The 24,084-nt window shown below is 39.9% G+C and overlaps 1 long non-coding RNA gene and 1 pseudogene across 2 annotated transcripts; one reads left to right on the plus strand and one right to left on the minus strand.

Annotated features, from left to right (window-relative positions):
- Positions 1-457: 457 nt before the first annotated feature.
- On the minus strand, positions 458-21,632 carry LOC114314571 (outer envelope pore protein 16-2, chloroplastic-like; annotated as a pseudogene). The gene is made up of 7 exons (XR_014336866.1): positions 21,501-21,632; positions 21,363-21,414; positions 21,101-21,178; positions 2,804-2,835; positions 2,384-2,417; positions 2,069-2,135; positions 458-1,281 (listed from the first exon to the last, which is right to left on the minus strand). The product of XR_014336866.1 is annotated as an outer envelope pore protein 16-2, chloroplastic-like (transcript).
- On the plus strand, positions 14,856-19,731 carry LOC114314570 (uncharacterized). Its single transcript, XR_014336867.1, has 3 exons — positions 14,856-18,632; positions 18,768-18,997; positions 19,110-19,731. It is a non-coding gene; the product is annotated as an uncharacterized LOC114314570 (long non-coding RNA).
- Positions 21,633-24,084: the final 2,452 nt, after the last annotated feature.

Genomic DNA, 24,084 nt, shown 5'->3' on the forward strand with positions numbered 1-24,084 from the left:
AATAAATATTTCTATTAAAATATTTTTTGTCATGTTTAATTCATTTAAAAAATAATAATAAATTACATTACAAAATAAAATTTATCATTCACATACAAATTGCAAAAGGGAAGCATTCTATTCCAATTCATTTACATTATATTTTTTTATTATTTTTTAAATTAAATAAAATAATCATTTTAATTATGTTCATTCTCACATTTAGTTAAAAAAATAATAAAATATATTATAAATAAAATATTATTCACGATAATAAAATAAAATGATCATTATATATAAAGAATAATAATATCCATTCCATTCCATGTTCATTGCAATAAATCAAGCGCAGGACAAGAGGATCCCTTCCCATGAGAATCACTTCAAGAACACCCTTCCCATGAGAATACCCACTCTGAATGACACAATCAGCCAATCATATGTTGCCATAGTCATACATTGAACTCTATATATCAAATGATTAATATAATCAATAGTATATATGAAATGATTAATACAATCAATAGTAACTAAAGGGCGTACACAGTACATGAAATTTCCGCTTAAACGGAATCTGAAGGGTTGACGTACTACAAATGAAGACAGTCTGTTTTCGCGACTCAAACCCGTGACCACCAGGTCACCAAGGATAGCTTTACCGCTACGCGAAGCGTGCCCTTCACCATCAATAGTAACTATGCTTCTAAAATTAGTGGCTGCCCGGAAGGTCCCTGTGCAATCAAAGCCAGTCGTTTTATGCATCACAACACACAATTATTAAATCATGCATGAAAATCGTGTTTTAAGGCCAAAGATTGCAAAAAGAGGCAAGATGGTGTGGTGAAAGAATGAAATTCCTTTCTGTTACAATTCTAGTGTCCTAGATCAGATGATTTCGAATCATACTTCTTATTGACACCCATAAAGGAACCGTTAAAACACGTTCAACTTGAACCAACCAAAATTGCATTAAGAAATAAGAATAAAATCTGAAGTTGAGTAGCCAACCACTATAGATGCTCCTAAGATATGGAGTACGTTCCTTTACAAAGCACAAAAAGAAGTCCTAGCAGGGTCATTGTTCAACAGAAACTAGACATTTCGCATATAGAATATACAGGAAAGCAACTAAATTCCCTGGCATCGCCCACCGTCACCTTAGAATATCCCTGCAAGAACATTCGCAGCAGTGGAGATTGCAGCACCAGTAATAGCACTCTGCACAATCTGCTCAAGAGAAGAATTATCTGATGTAAGTGCCGGTGCCACGCCTGTAATTGCCCCTGCCACCACACTGTTTTTCTGAACCAAAAGAAAGCAACACGGTGTGAGGTAGTAGCCCTACCCAATCCAACTGTTACACAAGACGGCTCAAACTTAGCCCAATGAACCTTTGAGGCTTTTTGAATACAGGAAAGCCCTGTATGATATAAGGAAAAATCTTGGAAACTTGAAAAGTTAACTAAAAATTTAATGTGGTGTGCAAATCCAAATTTAGTGTGCTATGGGTCCACACACTTGATTCTTCGGCAACTTTTCGGGTTACCTGTTTTGGTCTAACCAACCACTTATATGCTGGCTTGAACACACCTTGTAACCCCAAAGGCTTTGCTCAGAGAGAGACAGATTTAAGAAAGCTCATCAGTATTCACAGAAAATTCATACAAAAACTCTACCAGAATAATGTGGTTTTGACATTCTTGAAATTATGTCACAAAGCATTAAATAAGGTCACCAAAGCGCGAAACCTGAGGCTCTGACTAGTTATTTGGATGCCATTGTAACTTTGTAAGGTGAGATGCGTAAAACTGTAAGCATAATGAAGACCATAAAAGAGAAGCTTATAAAAGATGGTAATTATTGGAATTCCTCAAACTTAAAATCAACACTTGCACTCAGTTGGACAAATTTTTATTTGTAATACATAAGGTGTGTCAAATTGTCGAAAACCCTTCCCCAAGTCTTATTCAAAAATCGAGTGTACATGGAGCCAGTTTGCTGAAATATTTACTCAGGGCTTTATTCAATTGGTAGATGGAAGATAAAAACATGGTAATGAGAAGTAACAAACCATGATTAGTAATATTACCCAATCATGAGTTCCACGGGCCTCTTTTAGCCCATAGGTGAGACCTGGTACATTCCAGCAGCCAGTCCTAGAGGATAAGAATATTTGTTAGCACCCTTCACTTTCATCATTTATATGGCACATAATAATCACAACTTGTGCAAGCACTGGTTAGTCAGCCACCTAAATCATGAATGGTGAACATGGTTGCTAAATTGTCAAGTCAACAAAAAGACATGGTCAAGCCACTTCAGCTGATAGCAAGATTTGTTCGGATCTTCAATACAGACATCAAATGAGGAGGAAAAAGAGAGTCCAGTCACTGCATAGACTTACCCCATTGTAGAGATTCTTTTCCGGTATTCTTCACCTGAAAGCATTGTTATGAGAAGCCAAAAGAATTAAAAATAAAACTGTGTATCAGAAATGCATAAAAAAAAATAAAACCAGGACTGACAATAAAATAACCTTTCACAGGGATCCTCTGTCTAAAATCTCAGGTCCCACTATCCCAAGGCCCCTCTCCACCGCATGATCAAGCCAGAGAGACCCATTGTGTGGTAAAGAGATGCTTTGCGATAGGTTAGATCCCAGACGAATTCACCTTTCACTAACACACGATAAAAACAAGCATTGGCATCCATTCTAAGTATCCATTCACTGTTCCAAGCACACGTCATGGTTCCAAAAGGCCTAGCGTTCTTTTTTAGGCTATTTATTTAAGAAAGAAAACTAGCACACTAGTTCGAATCTTACCAAGGCTTCAAGAGATATTCTGTTGGTTTCCCCTGCAAAGCATGTAAAGGAGCATAAAAAACACGGCTAACAGAATTTCTCAAACCAATTTGAATTCAGCAGGATTTGCATCCCTAAATAGAATAGTGTGCTATGATCTTTAAACAAGTATTCCATATCCATGCAAATGTCAAGTCCTTTAGAGAGAAAATCCTAGGTGATGATGCTGCTAGCTCCTGATGGAACAGGTCGGGTTGATCCACGCCTCCCAAACCGTTGTCCGATTGCTAGGCCTACGGAGAAACTTGTACAAGAGTTCAACGGGGAACGGGAGTCCCCCAGCGAACCCTCTGACGAGCAAGTTAGAGAAGAGAGAGTGATGGAATGTAGAGTTAGGATGGTGATGAAGAACTTAACCTTCTTTTTGTCTTAGAAGCCTGTTTATATCCTTTGCTTATCATTTCATTGTCCACTCCGACCTGTCATGTTGGCTGAAAGCCTATGTTTTAGCTTGCCTTGTTCATGGTGAAGTCGTTCTGCCTCGACGTGAAGGGGTTATCGCATTAAATGCTGCAGGGGAACTCATTAATGGCTGATGTGTGGTGCAATAACTCTGCAGGATATTTGTCTACCTACGTGGCTGGTTCTTCTGTTGGCAAGTGTTTAAGTATCATTGTTTCTTGGTGCAACGTTGGGTTCCAGCAATATTCGGCTGTAGTGTTTGAGTTATGCATTGGACTCTAAGTGGTGGACCAAAAGTCCCCATGGGCCCACCTATGTCAGTAGTCCCCCATTCCCAAGTACAGCTTCAGTCCAACGAAGGGAATAAGAAAGAAGACAGGGGTTGCGAGGGATCGATAGAGAGAAAAGCGACTATGAAGTGGGCCGACTGCAAAGGGTCGATTGCGAGGAGGGCCGACTGTGAAGGGCGACTGAGTGGGAAGATCGATTACAAGGAGGGCCGACCGTGAAGGGTGACCGAGTGGGAAGACCGACTGCGAGGAGGGCCGACCGTGAAGGGTGACGGAGTGAGAAGGGGAAATGGCGGCGCACGGGGGTCGAGGCGCGGTGTGACATGTGATGATGTGAAATGGAATAGACAGGGAAGGGAAAAAGAGTAGTGGATCGTGGTCTTATACGTGGCACAATCCCGTAATAAGGGAAGTGATGCGTTAGTAGGGAATGAAGGGGTAGGCTAATATAGGGCGTTGAAGAGCCGGGGGTGAAAATTTCAAACTGGAAAAATTTAATCTTGACCTTTGGAATATAGGCAAACTGTGGGCATTTGGAGTTATTCGCTTTACCTACCTTATCACAAAAAACCAACACATCCCTAAAGTGAACTCATTTGTTTCGTGTGACACGCATCTGTAACACTTTGCGAACTTCCTTATGCCAGCGTCCGAAGCAATACGTAGACACGTAGGAGAGATGGCCCGAGATGAAGTGCCAGCCGCAGGGCTTGACTTGTTAGGAGACAACGACGCGGTGGAGTTGGAGGAACAGTATCGAGTGGAGTGAAGAGAGGAGAGGGGAGCTAGTCAAGCGGTACAGGCTCGTTCGATGACGATGATCATAGCTGCTAAGCCAATCAGCTAAGTGGAGCCGGACCACTGGCATACTAAGGCCAACAAGTCCACGTTTACGGTAGAGAAGTTGGAGAAGGTACGAAGAAAGTACCAAATCCCCGCGGAGATAGAGCTGATGCTGGCCACATCGAAGGAGAGGACGTCGGATGCACGGCCGACGGGGTTCACGCTGTACGAGGAGGCGTTGCGGGGGGGCTGAGGCTACCACTTCCCCAAGTAGTGGTGGACGTTCTTAACAAGTTGGAGGTGGCGCCAGGGCAGTTGATGCCGAACGTCTGGAAAATACTAATGGGGTGTGCGAGCGCCTGGCCACAGGCTACTGGAGGAGCGGAAATGACGGTGGAGGAATTCTTCTCCTGCTACAAGGCCTCAGGTCAAGAGGAGACGTGGGTGACCTTGCAGGCAGTAGCGGGCCGGGGTTTAGTGGCAGGCTTGCCGTCTTCGGTGAAGGGGTGGAGATCGAGATTATTTTTCGTATCAGCGAACGGTAGGAGGGGAGTTCACACAACATAGAAAGTCCTCACAAAATCGGTGGGGCCAAAGTTAGATGTGCCAGCCGAAAATAGGGTGAAGAAGGTAAAGAAGTAGAGGGAGGAGAATGGGGTGAAGTGGGATCAGCTAATCCTTCCTTCAACCTTGTTTGCCTTGAGACTGGGACCGCAGCCAACAGAGGGGGATCCGGCGAGGGAGGAGTTGGAGGCACAGAGGAAGGCGGATGAGGTAGAGGATAAGAGATTGTTCGCCAAAGCAGACAAGTATAAAGAGACACAATTAGGGTCTGCCCCTAAACTGGTGATGAGGGAGCGGGTCTGACCGCATCCTAAACCGCTAGGCAACAAAGACTTAACTGGTTTTGCCCCACTACTGCCCTCAGTAGACCCGTTGAAGAAGAGGGGTAAGCAGGAGGTGGAGGCAGCGTTGAAGAAGTCAAGGAAGAAGAGGGTGGGTGTAGAGGGATGAAAAGACGCCCCTGTCTTCAAAAAGATGAAGGTTGGGGGCGATGATGCCTCTATGGTAGGGAAGATGAAGGAGGGAAGGGTGGAGGCAGCTGCAGAAGAGGCGAAGGAGATTGCCCGAGTAGTGAAGGAAGACAATGGTCCAAGTGCCCGAGTACTGAAAGAGCCCTTTGGCCCAAGTGCCCCTATGGTGTCGATGGTGGTACCTGCACCAGAAGTAACCTTAAGTCCCAGCGAAAGGAAGACTGAGGTCAGCAAGCTAAAGACGAGTGTCGCGCTAGTGACCGCGTTGTACCACACACGCGCGCTGGCAGGTCGCTCGGCAGATGAGGGGAAGCCAGGGTCGCAGCCGACCGTCTTGTTGGAGTGGAGGAGGATGCGACCGTGCAGTCGATGGCGCGGTTGACGGAGGCCGACCTCCTGAGAGGGTTTTGCTCAGCCCAGATGAAGGCAGTGACCCTGGCGACTGCCTTGATGAATAAGGCAGCGCGCATTAAGTTGGAAGTGGAGCCGCTGAGGACCCAGTTGGCAGAGGTAAAATTGCAGTTGCAGAACCTAAGGGTTGAGACAACATGATGGAGGAAGGCTGCTCGGAGTGCATGCGCCAAGGGCGAAGAACATGGAGGTATTGGCGCTGGTGCAGAGCTACTTGGCGGAGCAAGCTAGTGCCAAGCTCCTCGCAACCAAATCAAAGCTGGAAGCAGAGCGCCACAAGGCGATATCGCTAGAGTTCGAGTTGGCGGGTGAGAAAAGGAAACTAGAGGAGGTTCAGCAAGCCTGCACCACTACCAACGAGAGGTGGGAGGAGGCAAAGACCAGCAATGAAGATCTGCGAGACCAGGCAGTTAAGGACAATGAAGAGGCCGATGGTCGGATCGCGGCATTGAAGAATGCCCTGGCAGAGGAGAGGGCGAAATTGGCATCTAAGAGGGCGGAGTACCCCGACTTGTGTATGGCGGCCGTAGACCAATTCAAGGGGTCCACCGAATTTCAGATGGCCATAGATGCTACTGTCGCCAGTAGCTTGGCGAATGAGGGAAATTGGGGGGTTGGGCCGTCTGGAGCGGCCGCTGGAGGTAGAAGTGAAGAGGAAGTGATCCAGAGCTTCCAGCGATCTGATTTCTACAAGCATGAAATAAGCGAGTTCTGGGACAGCGGCTGGATGACCTTCAAGCATAAGGCGCATGAGCTGTTCCCAGACATGGACTTCAGCCTCGTGAAAGTAGATGAATACCACATCGCCCAGACCCCCTTGGACGAAGGCATTGAAGAAGAAGATCTGGTCTCCAGTGAAGAAGAGTGATTTGTGTAACAAAGTGTAAAAATTTTACTTTTGTTGTTTTTTTTTTTTTATATGTAATTTCTGCAACGAATTGTATGAAAGCGTAAGTTTGTGAATAAAACAACGAGTTTTCTTTTGTATTATTGTTGTCGTTATTTCTTTTGAGTTGTAAATTTGGAATAATGAAAATGGCTAAGCATAATTTGATGAAAAATGGGTGTGAAAGTAAGACTTGTGTGTGAATTGTGAAAGTTGCTAGTAAATTGTGATGTAAAAAGTTTAAAAATGGGCAACTAGGCTAACTTGTGAGAAAAGCATGATGTAAAAAATGTTAAAAAATGTTGTAATATGGACTTGGATTTTAACTAAGTATGGCAACCATGCCGTAATATTAAATTATGAAAATGGACTAGCCGAATTCTTCATTCGAGTTCTGACTAAGATTGGGAAGGCTCTACCATGTTGAAGTTTTAATCGACTCAGTCTGGCCGAGCTCTTCGTGCTCAGTCTAGATGAGGCTTCAATTAACTCAGTCTGGCTAAGCTCTTCGTTCTTAGTCTGGCTGAGGTTTCAATTAACTCAGTCTAGTTGAGCTCTTCGTACTCAGTCTGGCTGAGGCTACAATTAACTCAGTCTGGCTAACCTCTTCGTGCTCAGTCTGGCTGAGGCTTTAGTTATCAAGTCGTTATTGAAACACAACGTAGATAATGGAGATATAAAGTCATTTGCATTTAAGGCGTAGCCTATTGATCACAAGTTTACACCACGTATAGAAAGGACAAAAACGAACAAGCGTGTAGATCGTCAAAAAGAACATACAACAATTGATCAATACAAAAGTAGGAGATGCCATTTTACTGGAAATAATGCTTCAAGTGCTCGGCGTTCCACGGATGGGGGAGGTCTCTGCCTTTCATGTTTTGGAGTCGGTAAGTGTCTAGGCGAGGTCTGGCTTTAATGACGTAAGGCCCTTCCCATTTGGCTGCTAGCTTGCCCTCAGCGGGATTTTTGGTCGCAAGAGTCGCCTTGCGCAAGACTAGGTCCCCAGCTGCGAACTTTCTCGGTCGGACTTTGCGGTTGTAGTGTGTTCTCATTTTTTGTTGATATGAGGCCCGTCTGACAGCAGTGGTCTCTTGGAGCTCTTCAATCAAGTCTAAGTCAGCTCAACGCAAGCCTTCGGTTAGTTCTGGATCTGGGTGCAAAACCCTCGGGGTCGGCAGGCCGATTTCCACTAGGATGACCACCTCAGCGCCGTATGTTAAGCGAAAGAGGGTCTCCCCGGTAAGGGTTCAGACGGTAGTGCGATAGGCCCAGAGTACGTTTGGTAATTCCTCAGCCCAAAGTCCCTTAGCGGCTTCCAATTTAGTTTTGATGATCTTGAAGAGAGAGCGGTTGGTGACCTCGACTTGCCCATTGGCTTGGGGATGACTTGGGAAAGAGAAACATGGCTAAATATGGAGCTCTGCACAAAATTACTTGAACTTGGCATTGTTGTATTGCTTGCCGTTGTCTAAGACGATGGCTTGAGGGATTCCAAATCGGCATACGATCGACTGCCAAATAAATCTGGTTGTGTTCCGTTCAGTGATTGTGGTGAGGGGTTCTGCTTCCACCCATTTAGTGAAGTAATCAATGGCGACTACAGCGAACTTGGTTTGGCCCCTACCGGTGAGCAATGGACCAACTAGGTTGATGCCCCACTTGGCGAATGGTTAGGGACTACTGAGTGTAATCAGTTCTGTAGGTGGAGCATGGGGGATGTTGGCAAAGCGCTGGCATTTATCACACTTAAGCACAAATTCCGTGGCATCTTGGTTGAGAGTAAGCCAAAAGTAGTCGGTGCGAAGGATTTTATGTGCCAGCGACCTGGCACCCAAATGATTGCCACATTCACCCTCGTGGACTTCCCTCATCATATAGGTCGCTTGAGCGGGACTGAGGCACCTGAGGTATGGGGGTGAAAACCCACGTTTGTACAGTAGGCCGTTGATGAGGATGTAATTGGATGACTGGGCTCTGACTTTGGCGGCTTGTTATTTGTCGTCTAGCAACTCTCTACCTGTAAAGAACAGAAGGATGTCCGCCGCCCATGGGATAAGTTCGTTTTGGAGGAAGTGGACCTCCTGCTGGGTTGGCGAAGTAGCGAGGTGGGCCGGGTATTAGCGAGGTGGGCCAGGTATTCAAGACGGACACCATGGCTGAGGTCTGACTGGTCAACCAAGGCTAATTGGGCCATTTCATTGCTTTGGAGCTTTCTGACCGAGGGATGTGTTTGATGTCGAAGGTGTTGAAAAGGCGAATGAAGGGGAGTGCAATATCCTTGTAGGCTCGCATTGTGTCTTCCTTTGCATCGAATTCCCCCCGTAATCTGTCCGACGATCAGTTGGGAATCACTGAACACTTGGATATAGCTTACATCAATGTCTCTGGCTAGGCGCAGACCTGCTATCAATGCCTTAAATTCAGCCTCATTATTACTGGCGTCGAACAAAAAGCAGAGAGCACACTTGAAATAACCGCCCTCGGGGGCGGTGAGGATGAGACCAGCCCTACTATCTTCTTTGCGGGATGATCCATCGACATTGAGGGTCCAAGAGTGGGGATCTTCTGCTTCAGTGTTGAATTACCTAGGCGGAGGGAGCGTGGTTGGGGTGGGATTGGTGAATTCCAAGATAAAATCGACGACAGCTTGTCCTTTGATCGCTGTTCGAGGTCGGTAAGAGATTTCAAATTGGCTGAGCTAGACAAACCATTGCATAAGTCTACCGGACAACTCTAGTTGTTGCATTACCTTCTTCAAAGGTTGGTCAGTGAGGACCACTATGAAGTAAGTTTGGAAATAAGGTCGGAGTCGTCTTGAGGCTATGACCAAGGCAAGGGCCATTTTTTCCAGCAGAGGGTAGTTCTGTTCTACCCCCCTGAGAGCTTGACTAATGTAATAAACCAGATGTTGTACTGAGTCATCCTCCCTGATGAGGGCCGCACTGGCTGCGGTGTTCGACACGGCTAAGTAGAGAAAGAGGGTCTCGCCCGAGAGCGCCTGGGAAAGTAGGGGGGTTGGCTATGCACTGCTTCAATTGTCGAAAGGCCTCTTCGGATTCGGTGGTCCACTCAAAGGCCTGTCGAAGGACTTTGAAAAAGGGGAGGCACTTGTCTGTTGCACGGGAAATAAAATGGTTGAGGGCGGTGACTCTGCTGGTAAGCCGTTAAACCTCTTTAATAGTTTTGGGAGACTGTATTTCTATCAGGGCCTTGATTTTTTTAGGGTTGGCCTCGATACCCCGCTGACTGACCATAAAACCCAAGAATTTCCTAGATCCTACGCCGAAGGCACACTTCTCGGGATTCAGCTTCATTTGATACTTGCGTAGGGTGTTAAAAGTCTCTCGCAGGTTTGCCAAATGATCACAGAAGAGTTTGCTCTTGATAAGCATATCATCAACGTACACTTCTATGTTCCGACCTATCTGGTGATGAAATACGGCATTGACTAAAGTTGCTCCGGCATTTTTCAACCTGAATGGCATAACACGATAGTGGTAAGTTCCCCGGTCAGTGATGAAGGAGGTGTATTCATAGTCAGCCGGGTGCATCAGAATTTGATTGTAGCCGAAGAAGGCGTCCATGAAACTAAGCATCTGATAACCGGCAGTGGCGTCGACAAGCAGATCTATGCGGGGGAGAGAATAACTATCTTTGGGGCAAGCTTGGTTAAGGTCGGAGTAGTCGACGCAGAGTCTCTATTTTTCGTTGTTTTTACGGACCAGGACCACATTCGACAGCCATCTGAGGTAATCCACGTTCTTGACGAACCGTGCCTTCAGGAGTTTGTCTACCTCAGAGGCGATAAGGGCATTGCGTTCTAGGTGAAAGACACACTGCTTCTGGTGTAAAGGTCGAAAGTGGGGCTCAATACTAAGACGATGCGTAATGAATGAGGGATCGATACCCTGCATATCGGAATAGGTCCTGGCGAATACATCATTGTGCTCGGTTAGAAGGGCTGTGAGGTCAGCCTTGGCTTGGGAGGATAGTTGGCTGTCGATCTTAGCTATTTTTGTTAAGTTAGTGGGGTCGATGGGGACTTCAACAAGTTCTTCCACTGGTTTCCCTCTAACTAATTCATCTTTGTCTCGGACGTCAAGTCCTTCGATGATCATAGCCTCCTTCAGCTTGACCTCTTTGAGTAAAGCGACATAGCATTCTCTGGCCACAATCTGCTCTCCCCTCACGGTGCCAACCCTGAGGTCGGTAGGAAACTTCATGGCCAGATGATACGTGGATGTAACGGCTTGAAAAGCGTTAAGGGTTGTGCGGCCGAGGATGATGTTATAAGCGGAAGAACAGTCGACGACAAGGAAAGTAAGTAACTTGGTGGTTTGCCGTGGATACTCTCTGATGGTAATGGGACGATCGATGAAGCCTATGGAGGTCACCTGATCCCCTGTGAAGCTGACCAATGGGGTTTGGAGAGGGGACAATCTTTTCTCCCCGACCTTGAACTGGCGATAGGTGTTCAGGAAGATGATATCTGAAGAGCTGTCGTTGTCGACGAGCACTCGTCTGACTTTCTAATTAGACAAGAGAGCAGAGATGACGAGGGGTCGTCATGAGGGTAACGGATGCCTGTGCAATCAGTCTCCGTAAAGGTGATGGGTTCTATCCACTGTTTGGGGTGTTTGAAGGGACGGTCCAATGTCGCGACTTCTTTATCCAATGTCGCGACTTTTTTGAGTTCTGTTCGTTGGGCCGAAAGGGATGGTCTTTCGCGTGCAAGCCCACCAGCAATGACTCTGATCTCTTCAACAGGGGGGACAGGGTTGCCTTGTGCTCGGGGTTGATCATTGCCTTGGTTAGGTTGTGCAGGTTGTCAGGGAGGGGTGTCTCGGTGGTTACCTCTGGTTGGTTCGGTCCTTGGCCGTTGCTGAAGGCGGGCTGCCGTGAACCGACTGAGACACCCCTGGCATATCAAGCTCTCAACCTGGTCTTTAAGGTTAACACACTCCTCGGTATTGTGGCCGTGGTCTTGATGGAAATGGCAGTATTTGGACTAGTCTCGCCGGTTGGAAGGAGACCGCGATGGTTGTGGCCATTTCAAGGGATAATCTCGTTGGATCTGGTTCAAGACTTTTTCTATGGGGAAATTAAGGGGAGTGTATCATTCGAACCGGTCGGGTGGGTGCCGATCGGTCGACTCGAGCAGGTCAGTCGATATACTGAGGTGTTTGTTGTGTGTACTGGGTGGTTCTGGTTTCAGATTCCTTTCTCTTCTCTCTGAGGGTTGGGTTTTTGGTTGTGGAATCTTGTCGGGCAGCTAGAGAATCTTCGGCATTCATATATTTTTGGGCTTTGGAGAGGAGGGTTGCCATGGAAGTCGGAGGGTTTTTGAAGAGGGAGAAAAGGAAGTCGGATGATCGTAGACTAGCCATGAAAGCTGTGAGAATGACCTTGTCATCGTTTTTCGCCACCTGCAAGGCCTCGGTGTTGAAACGAGTGACAAAGCTACGCAGCGATTCCCCTTCCATCTGACGGATGTTGAGGAGCTGAGATGTCGGATGTCGTTGGCACTAGGCACTAGTAAAATGGCTAAGAAATGAATCACTTAGGTGTTGAAATGTAGAGACGGAGTCCATCGATAGCTGACTTAACCAGAGTTGAGCCGACCCCTTGAGCGTTACGGGAAAAGCCCGACACATGATCTCATCAAGAAAAGCATGAAGGATCATTAAGGTCCTGTAAGTCTCCAAATGGTCGACCGGGTCCGTTGTACCGTCGAAAGAGTCGATTGAGAGCATTTTGAACTTTGGAGGTAGGGGTTTTTCTCTGATGGAGGCGATGAACGGTGAGTTGGTTGTTGTAGAGGGTTTATTCTGTATGTTCTGCATGACTCATTGAAGCTGGAGTTTCATGGCTCGGAGCTCCGCATCCCAGACAGGAACGTTGTTACTCCCGTAATGCAATGGAGGTTGGACACTACTGACCTCTCCCTCAGGAGCAGATGCTTGGACCGGGACCCCGAGGTGGTGGATTTATATCTTGGGGTAGGGGTCGCAAACCCTCCAAGTTGGAGGGGTGGGCTTATTGGGAGGGATGGCTCGAAGTTCGTTCTCAATTAGGTGGGATATTTTATGGTAGTGGAGGAAGCACATGGAGGTCTAGTTGAAGCAAAGCGTTGATCAGGGCTTGGTTTTGTTCAGCTAGGCGGTTGATGTTGTTGGTAAGTTTTGTGAAATATTGCGGGGGTTGTTCAGGTTAGGAGGGTCGGCTTGGGGGTCGGCAACGTTGTGTTGAGAAGCCATGGATCTTGTTGTGACCATCCACCTCGGTGGGTGGCAAGGTGGAATTATCGGGAGTAGGTCTCCAGTAACAATGAGCACAATTGTCACACGGAGTAAAAGGTTCCCACAGATGGCGCCAACTGATGATGCTGCTAGCTCCTGATAGAACGGGTGGGTGGATCCACGTCTCCCAAACCGTTGTCCGATTGCTGGGCCCATGGAGAAACCTGTACAAGAGTTCAACGGGGAACGGGAGTCCCCCAACGAACCCTTCGACGAGCAAGTTAGAGAAGAGAGAGTGATGGAATGTAGAGATAGGATGGCGATAAAGAACTTAACCTTCTTTTTGTCTTAGAAGCCTACTTATATCCTTTGTTCATCATTTCCTTGTCCACTTCAACCTGTCATGTTGGCCAAAAGCCTACGTTTTAGCTTGCCTTGTTCATGGTGAAGTCGTTCTGTCTCGACGTGAAGGGGTTGTGGCATTAAATGCTGTAGGGGAGCTCATTAATGGCTAATGCGTGGTGCAATAACTCTGCAGGATCTTTGTGTACCTACGTGGCTGGTTCTTCTGTTGGCAAGTGTTTAAGTATCATTGGTCCTTGGTGCAACGTTGGGTTCCAGCAATGTTGGGCTGTGGTGTTTGAGTTATGCATTGGGCTCTAAGTGGTGGGCCAAAAGTCCCTATGGGCCCACCTATGTCACTAGGTAACAAGAGAATTTTGTTTAGGGGAAATTGTGGATCAGTGGCATAGTTTGAAGATAATTGCACTACACAAGAAATTTTTAAGTGCAAATTTGACAGAGGAAAGATGTCAGTAGAGACTTGCACCCCATGAAAATGAATTTTTTTTTAGGTAAACTACCAATAGGTTTTAATAGAACTTAATTCTCATCAAATCTTATTGAAAATTAGAACTAATAAAATTGCTGTTAAAAATAATTTTTTGTAATGATTTTTTGCACATATCGTTAAAAATTAACAATTAGCGACTTTTTTTGTCGAGGTTATTATAAGTTGTTCCTAAACTTATAATTAGTGACATTTTTCTACGACCAATTTTTCAAATAGTTGCTGAAAATTAAAAATTAATGACGTTTATTTTGTGACGATTTTTTTAAACTGTCGTTAAAATTTGTAATTTGTGATATTTTTTGTGACAAATTTTTTAAATTAGTATTTTTTTTAATAGCATTTGATAAAAAATATCATTAATTCTCACAAGATATTAAATAATAAATTCACCTGTTAAGATCTACAAGTAACTCTCTTCTCTTTTTTTTCCCTCCGACTATCCCACTGATTTGTGATTTCTTTTTTTATTTATATGTTCAATCCTCCCCTAAAACAGTATTTAGATGAATAGAAAACAAACACGCGGCTCAACATGTCCACTCAATAATATCCATCAGGAAGTTACTAAAGCAATCTATAAGTTTTTTGATCTTCTAACCGACACGACACAACACAACAAAATCAACCTGAAACAACCCCCCATCCCCTCCGGAAAACAAAACTTTGACCAGTGCAACCTATATCCAGTACGTGGTGTTTTGAAAAGTTGATAAAAAATTAATTTTTTAATTTTTTTAATATGAAAGATAATATAATCTAAATAGATAAAAAGTTAAAAATTAACTTTTTATTTAGTTGTCAAAGCACCCCTATGTGTATCATTTCTATATTGAAAATTGTTATATACCCATGAAGTGTAGATCAAAATAAATAATATATTTAATATCTTATTATTTATATAAATATTGAATTGGGTTCAAAGTCAGTTCGTTTATTAAACCAACTCAAAAGTCTGGCTCGAACGACCCGAGTTGAGCTCATGAACATATATAGCCTCCGTTTGACAAGGTAAATTGGGGCTATTTTAGCCACTACCGGACAAAAAAGGCTAAATTAGTCAAATGGAGACAAAAGCCAAGCACGTGCTTGGCAACAACCTATGCCATGGTAAATTTACCAAACTACCTCCACTCACTCTTGATTGAGAGGGCCATCGCCTCACTACACACACAACACATTTTCTAGGGCACACAGAGAGGGTGAAATGAAGGAGGCGATTTGGAGACCCTCAACGGCGAAGACATCTGACAAAGCTTGCCACAGTCGATCGGTACCGAAGTACACATCTGCGGCGTCGAAGAAGACTCACGAAGCTTGCCAAAATCGAACGCTTGGGGCGTACATCTGCGGCGTCGAACAACAACTCACCGTCTAAAACACCATCGGTCTTCAGGTAATGGCTGTTTCAGTTTTGATTTCGTTTTCTTTTTCGGGTAAATCCGTCCCCTGCATCCCGATCTGCTGGCTTCATCTATGAAATCCCTTTCAGTGGGTGATTACAAATTTTTTGACTCCAATTTGTGTGGACTCTGTTTTTTGTTTGTCATGTGGGAAACCCACCGCCGAATGTGAAGACTTTGAAGGTTTCACAGATACACACAAAACTAGGAAATGGATTTTAAGGTTTTACTTCCCAAATCAAGTCAAATATTCCCAATTTCAGATTGTTTGTATACTCTTCAATTTTTCTGTTTTGTACACTATGATGAATGTGCAAAATGAGCCAATAACACCCACCAATCAAAATATTAAATCTAAGAGAAAGTAAATTAGAGAATTAGAGTGTCTGTCAAATTAATGTATTGGTCTATTATAATTAGAATGTTACAGTGCTCTGTTTACTACAACAGAGAATTACAGTGCTCTGTTTAAATTTTTCATCCCTTTTTCTTTAATAATTATCTTTGCTGAGGAAGAGGTACATGGTGTCTTAATCCAATTTATGACATCTTCATTTAAAATTAAGACCACTACACAGAGCATATTAGTGTAAATTCCAATAAACTTATAGACAAGAGTGCTCAATAGAGATCATGATATTTCCATATCCATGGTCATTAGGGTTAATTTAAGTTGAGACTTTTGGCTTTATCCAATTGAGAGTTGATTTGGATCTATTCCTATATAAATGTAAGAGAAGTAAATTGAGAAATAGATAGATAGATATAAATCTGTTCTTATATAAATCTATGATCAACCCATGATAAAAATTGAGAAATATATAGATATGAAGTACTTTAAAAATCTGTTCTTATATAAATCTGTTCTTGATTTGTTCTTATATAAATTTGTTATTAATTTATAAATCTGTTCTTGATTTAATTGAGAAGTAAATTGAGAAATAGATAGATATACATTTGTTCTTATATAAATCTGTTCTTGATTTGTTCTTATATAAATGTAAGGGAAGCAAATTGAGAAATAGATAGATATAAATCTATTCTTATATAAATCTATGATCAATCTATGATCAATCTATGATACAAATTGAGAAACACATAGATATGAAGTAGTTTATTACTTTAAAAAAATTGAAATCTTATCAAGATTCACAGAGTTTATCCAAATGTTTCTTGATTTGTTCTTATATAAATGTAAGAGAAGTAAATTGAGAAATAGATTGATATTGTAGGAAAGTTTCCCAACTGTACGTTGTTATGAACAACACAGGAAAGAGTTACATTGCAGAGGTGTTAATGAAAATATTTTATCAAACCTTGTGGCTTCATTTAATGAAGATAGATTAGTGAACCCATTCTCTCCCTCATATGCACAAACATCTGTGTTGTTTTGAAAAAGCATAAAAATTAGATTAGCTTTTTTGGGAGAGGAAAAAATTTGTATGAATTCTGTTTGCTCAAATCTCAGTGTATTTAGAACTTTTTAGGTTGGTGACTAATCTTATCCAAGAGTTTATCCAAATGTCTCTTGATTTCAAAGCCTTTGCACTTTCTCGACTGTTTCATGATAGGAAACACACGGTGTTCATGGCTTTTTTATATTATTATTATTCTTTTGGGGTTGTATATATCCCATATGTGCAAGTGCATATGGATAAAAGAACGTGGATGAATAATAATTTTAAAAAATAAATAATAATTTTTAAAATTAATTTTTAAAATATAAATTTTAAAAGAAGTTTACCACTATACAAGAACGTGGATGAATAATAATTTTAAAAAATAAATTTTATTAATGGTAAATTACAACAATAGTATTTGTACGTTATCATTTTGATTCATGTAAATTTAATTGATTTAATTTGATCATGAATTTTTAATTTGATTCATGTAAACACACGATGTTCATGGCTTTTTTATATTATTATTATTATTTTTGGGTTGTATATAGCCCATGTGTGCAAGTGCATATGGATTAATAAATAAGTTTACCACTATACAAATCTATGGATGAATAATAATTTTAACAAATAAATTTTATTGGTAGTAAATTATGACAGTAATATTTGTACGTTATCATATAAATTTAATTGATTTAATTTGATCATGAATTTGTAATTTATAATTGATTTAATTTGATCATAAATTCTTAATTTGATTCATGTAAACACACGGTGTTCATGGCTTTTTATCTGTTAGGTTTGAAAAGGAAATTCACATTTACCTTTCTATTAACACGTTGATAGTGAAACCATAACTGGTAGGCCACTTTTCTATAATATAAAATGAATAAAATAATGAGTTTGAATACACATCCTATGAAACTTGTGCATCAACGTATTCAGTTCATGTTTATCCTGAAATATGGATTTCATAAACTAATTACTGCTATGATTCATTGTTACTTTCGAATGTTTGTCAAACATAGCATGGCTTCGTTTACCTTTACTGCAACTTCCAGTACATGGCCACGCCGAATGTGTGCCTGTGGACATGGCCCCTGTATTGTTAAGATTTCCAAGTCCACCAAAAATCCAGGGAGTCCCTACTTTGCATGTCCCCGCGCCTATGATGAGTGCCCAATCCATTACCGGTCATAATTGCATGAACATTAAGAACCCATTGACTAATAGTTTCATCATTTGCACTCATCAGCCTTGTGTCAGTTAGATTGATTGGTGCGCAGAACCAAGGCGACAGAGCACAGACTATGCGTCATTTAGAAACGACATTGTCATGCAATTGCGGGATGATGTCATACACATTCAACAATCCTTGCGTCTCCTTAAAACCATTGTCTATGTGCTATGCATTGTTGTTATCATTTTGTTGTTGCGTATGTAAGGAACGTTAGGATATTGTTAGTATGTTCGAAACGTTAGGAGGTTGTTAGTATGTTTTAGTATGCCTATAAGCTTGCTTTGCGTTCCTCCACTAGGAAAGGGTAGACGTATTAATGACTATCATAGCTATGTCCACCGCTCAGTTGCATGTTTATTTATGTATTTTATTAATGTGCAACAACAAAACAACTGGACATTTCTACAAGCATGTCGGTATGTCCAAGAGTGGTACAAAAAACACATGGCTAAAACACCATGTCACACTTCTATATTGACCGGGCATGCATGGATATCCGAACTATATGCGGGCCATATGGGTCGATTTGAGGAAAATGTTTGCATGCCAAAGGAAGTTTTTGCCGCTTTGTGTGAAACATTAGTAAATGATTTTGGGTTACAAGCACCGTAACGTCCACATGGCTTAGTTGTTGAAGAAAGCGTTGCAATATTTATCCACGTGTTGAAAAGGATGCAAAATCAGGAAATCTAAGAATGGTTCCAATATTCGGGGGAGACTGTGTCTCGGTACGTGCATAATGTATTAACTTCCATGAAAGAGTTCACAGTTGTTCATTGCTAGCCCACATATAGTCAGCATCATATACATCCATACGTGCAGTCTAAACGGAAATACCTACCGTTCAAGGTACTATTGAAAAACCTCACCCAGTTATGTGTGCCAAGTCCAGTTATTTTTTTTTTATTTTTAAGTGGACGTGATGTATGAAAATAACCATTACATGTACCCGTAAGAGTAACAATACAATTGGGTTGTTGGCAGGGCTGTATTGGAGGCATAGACGGAACACGTGTAAGTGCATGGGTTATGGGGCCAGATGCGTCAACATATTTATAGGAAATACTGTCACACGCAAAATATCATGGCCGCGTGCGATTTTGACATGTGTTTCATTTTCATTTCGTGCGAATGGGAAGGAAGTATGCACGATAGCCGCATCTTCAACGAGACACTAACAAATGATAATGTCCCATTTCCACATCCTAAAGAAGGTAACACAATGCATTGAAAAATCGATGGGGGTATAATATTTCGCCAAACATCGTTACTTGAAAATAAAGCATAATGTCAATTTCGTGTCATAAATTCTTATACTGTCTACAGGCAAATATTATCTTATCGATGCTGATTATCCAAACCGGGTAAGTTACCTAGCACCTTTCAAAGGCAGTCGTTACCACCAATAACAATTCCGAAGTAGTGAACGGAACAGGACGACAAAAACCTCAAGGGAATTATTTAACAAAGTTCACTCGTCGTTGCACAGTGTGATGGAACGCACTTTCAGTGCCTGAAAAAATCGATGGGGGTTTATTAGAGACATGCCTCGGTATGACTTTGCAAATGTGCAAGTTCAGTTAGTAAGTGCGTCAATGGCATTACATAATTATATACGGTGAAACACAGGTAATCCAACAACTGTTCACCCAATCTGCAACGAGGAAGAGGCTATGACAATAGTAAATGCCATACCAGAAGTTGAACATAACGAGGATGGTTTAATGGTCGGACATGAGGACCCGTATATGGCATTGGTGCGACTTCGCATATGCGACAAGTTAGTGTACTTGCGTAATAACGGAACGTTAGGAAATATATAATAGTCCACCTAATATTCGTAGGCTTCTAACATTGGTAACACACGTGGAACAAACTATATGTAAATATATTATCATGTACAATATGTATGTGTTTACACAGGAATATAATCTCTTTCAATTGGTGACGTGCCTAACTTTGAAAAAACAAAAACCACAGAAAAAAGCCTTTTCGAAAAAAAAAAAAACAAGTCAAACAAATAAGAAAAATAAAAAAAAAAACAAATTCAAAAATTATCATGTGCCATGTCAATTAAAAATATAAAAAGACCAGTTTAAAACAACAAAAAGCCAAAAGAGGCATAAAAAATTATCATGTGCCACGTCAATACATTATGATTTTTCACATCATTTTAAATAAATTACATGAAAAAACCTTTTTCCAAAAAAAACAAACAAAGTAAAAAAAAAATTTAAAAACATAAATTACCAGTTGCCACATAATTTAAAAATAAAGAAAACACATGAAAAATCATTTTTGAAAAATAAAAACAAATTAATGTATACAAATAAAAAAAAATGACAAAAACGTAAATGAAAAAAAAAAGAACCACAAAAATACGCCTCATCCAACAAAAAAAAAACGTAAAAACAGAAATTAGCAGTTGCCACGTAATTTTAAAATAAATAAAACACATGAAAAATCATTTTTGAAAAATAAAAACAAATTAATGTATACAAATAAAAAAAATGACAAAAACGTAAATAAAAGAAAAAAGAACCACAAAAATACGCCTCGTCCAACAAAAAATAAAGAAGTAAAAACAGAAATTAGCAGTTGCCACGTAATTTTAAAATAAATAAAACACATGAAAAATCATTTTTGAAAAATAAAAACAAACTAATGTATACAAATAAAAATGACAAAAACGTAAATTTTTTAAAAAAAAGAACCACAAAAATATGCCTCATCCCAAAAAAAAAAAAAATTAAAAACAGAAATTAGCATTTGCCATGTAATTTAAAAATAAATAAAACACATGAAAATTCATTTTTGAAAAATAAAAGAAAATTAATGTATACAAATAAAAATAAAAATAAAAATGACAAAAACGTAGATTTAAAAAAAAGAACTACAAAAATACACCTCATCCAAAAAAAAAAAATTTAAAAACAGAAATTAGCATTTGCCACGTAATTTAAAAATAAATGAAACACATGAAAAATCATTTTTCAAAAATAAAAACAAATTAATGTATACAAAAAAAAATAAAAATGACAAAAACATAAATTAAAAAAAAAACCATAAAAATATGCCTAACCCAAAAAAAAAAAAAAAAAAAAGAAGTTACAATGACGTTAACGTGGAGGAAGGACGACTAAGAGTTGAAATGTAAAATACTAAGGGCAGTTCGGTCATTTAACATGTGGACACCTCACCAAAGAAGCCAAAAAAGCTAAAAAGTCCTTCACAAACCTAGCTTTTTAGCCCCAGGCTAAAATAGTCAAAAAAATCAAAAAGTCAACTCTCTTTTCAAACGACACCATAATATATACCTCTGAGGTCTGGGAATCAATACTTCTTCTTGCCGGTCGTGATCTCTGGTGGCACACGGCCGGTTTCCACCCCTGTCCCTGATTTTACACCAAAAATATACATATAAATGTATATATATATATATATATATATATATATATATATATATATATATATATATATATATATATATGTATTTGTTATTGTTATGAGTTTGTGTAATAGGAAAGAAAGACAGAGAACAATTAACAAACACAATAGAGTCATGTATAAATAGAAGACCTTCAAGGGCTGTAAAATAAGCCTCATGCGGCACAGCCTAGATTGCTTCAATCTGAGACAAATTGAGAGAGAGAGAGAGTGTGTGTTATAATGTATGTATGTATGTACATGTATAATTTATGATATATATGTATATACCCCAGCGGCTTTGATGAAGCAATGGGCGATACGGTTGAGGAGAGGGTGGCCAAGATAGAAGAAGACGGAACCCTTGTTGAAGTTCCGTATCTCACCCAACAGTGTTCTCGTCTCCAAATTCTTATTGCTCATCTCTCTCTCTCTCTTCTTTGTTGATTTCAAATCAATTTCAAAAACGCAGACAGAGAAAATGCAGTTGTAGAAGAAGAATGAAGAAGAAGATGATAAGAGAGTGTGTGTGCATGTGTGTAAGTAATGGAATGGAGAGTGTAATGTCATGTGGTGATTCGTTGGAGTCCGGATCCTCTCCAGCTTTTCTCTCTGGCTCATCTTCCGAGAAACGGTTCAGATAAAGTCACGTGACCTACAAATAAATAAACGGCTCAGATTCATTTCTTTTAAAAAAAAAAAACATATATGTCCCTCTCTCTCTCCGTTCTTTCTCACTGACACACACTCATCACAACACACACTCTCTCTCTCTTTCTCTTTCTCTCTCTCTCACATTTCTAACCAAAAAAAAAAATAAAATTAAGACCACACTTTCTCTCTGTATCACATTTTTAATAAAAAAAATACATATATATATATTTTAATCTTTTTGAGTTTATTTTCATAATATATATTATATATATAATTTTTAACATAAAATTTTAATTTTTATAAAATTAATATGATTGAAACTATACTTTTAAAATAAGACTAATATTAAATATATTTAATAAAAATTTAAAATAAATAAAAAGTAATTACCATGTTTAGTTATGCTTTCAAAGTATTATTATAAAAATTATTTTGATGAAATAAAACACACAAAAATCATATATTTTTGAAATTCTTAAAAATAATTTTCATTCCAAAAAAAAAAATATGAAGTCATTATTTTGAAAATTATTTTTAAAATATATGAAAATTAAACTCGTTTGGTTAATAAAATTAAATTAAAAGTCATTATTTTGAATTTTTTTCTGAAAAATATAATATTAGTCTTATTTTAAAAGTATATTTTCATTACATAAGTCATTATTCTCATATATGAAAATTTTTTAAATAATAATTTGAAAGCATAACTAAACATAGTAATTACTTTTTATTTATTTTAAATTTTTATTAAATGTATTTAATATTAGTCTTATTTTAAAAGTATATTTTCAATGATATTAATTATATAAAAATTAAAATTTTATATTAAAAATTATATATATTATGAAAATAAAATCAAAAGATTAAAATAGTTTTTTTATTTTTTATTAAAAATGTGATATAGAGAGAGAGTGTGATTTTAATTTTTTTTTTTTGGGTTAGAAATGTGAGAGAGAGAGAGAGAGAGAGAGAGAGAGAGAGAGAGAGAGAGAGAGAGTGTTCTGTGGTGAGTGTGTGTCAGTGAGAAAGGATGGAGAGAGAGAAAGGGACAGATTGAAAGTGTGTGTGTGTCAATTAGTATGTTTCTTTTTTTTAATTTAAATAAATGAATTTGAACCTTTTATTTATTTGTAGGTGACGTGGCTCTATCTGAGCTGTTGCCCGGAGGATGAGCCAGAGAGAGAAGTTGGAGAGGATCCAGACTCGGTTCGTTGGGGGGAGAGGTCAAGTCGAGTGGGGATGCGTGGAACGGTGGGCCTTTACGTGTTGCTTCCCCTCTTCTTTATCAGTCCAATTCTCCTGCCACGCGCCCATTAAGGGTGAACAACAGATATATCGATCCGTCCAAATCGATTGAGCCGAACTAATCCGTCATATTTTGAATGGATGCGTGATGACAAGCGGATGGTTGCGGATTGATTTTTTCCAATCCGCCTAGTTTTGGACGAATGGTGAATTTGAGGTTTCTTTGGCCACAACCGAACCTCCAAACCACAAGCACCCCTAGTAATTTGTAAGATTTTGTATTTTCAATTTATTTAGATATTTTGTTTGTATTTTCAATTGAAAAAGAGTTTAAATATTCTATTGAATATGTTCTGTTGAAAAAGAGTTTTCAACTTGAATATATTTTTTGATTTTTAAATATAACTCTAAAAATAATAAATAAATAAGATTATATATGCTGGTTGGTTTTTGTTTTCAAAAACAGATATAGATGTAATAATACAGAGGCTTACAATCTCTATTACTACTTTGTTCATAGTTTTGGTGGTTTGAATTGTTTTTATATTTTAAGAACCACATATTGTAATATTTTTGTGAATGAGGCATGTTGTAATTGTAATATGTGGATGAAACATGTAGTGATTGTAATATTCTAAAGTTGCAAACTTTCTTTCTTTAGATGAGACATGTAGTGATTGTAATATTTTTTTAAATCATTGACTGTAATACTTTCTCTTTTTTTTTGGAGGAAGTGCACAAGTTAAATTATATTGAAAATTTATAAAATTTTAAACCGCCAAATCAATTCACATCCATCCTCCAATCCGCTCAATCTACATTCGTCGAATTGGCAGACGGATGTAAATTGATTTTCTCCAATCCGCCAATTTAGAGGACAAATGACAGATTGGATATTTCGTGACTGCAACCAACCTGCGCCCGCCCCTAGCACCCATTGTAAACTGGATTAAAATAACAAAGTCTCATATTCTCA

The sequence above is a fragment of the Camellia sinensis genome, chromosome 7 (genome assembly GCF_055761805.1).
Source record: "Camellia sinensis isolate YWXY chromosome 7, ASM5576180v1, whole genome shotgun sequence".
Taxonomy (NCBI): Eukaryota; Viridiplantae; Streptophyta; class Magnoliopsida; order Ericales; family Theaceae; genus Camellia; species Camellia sinensis.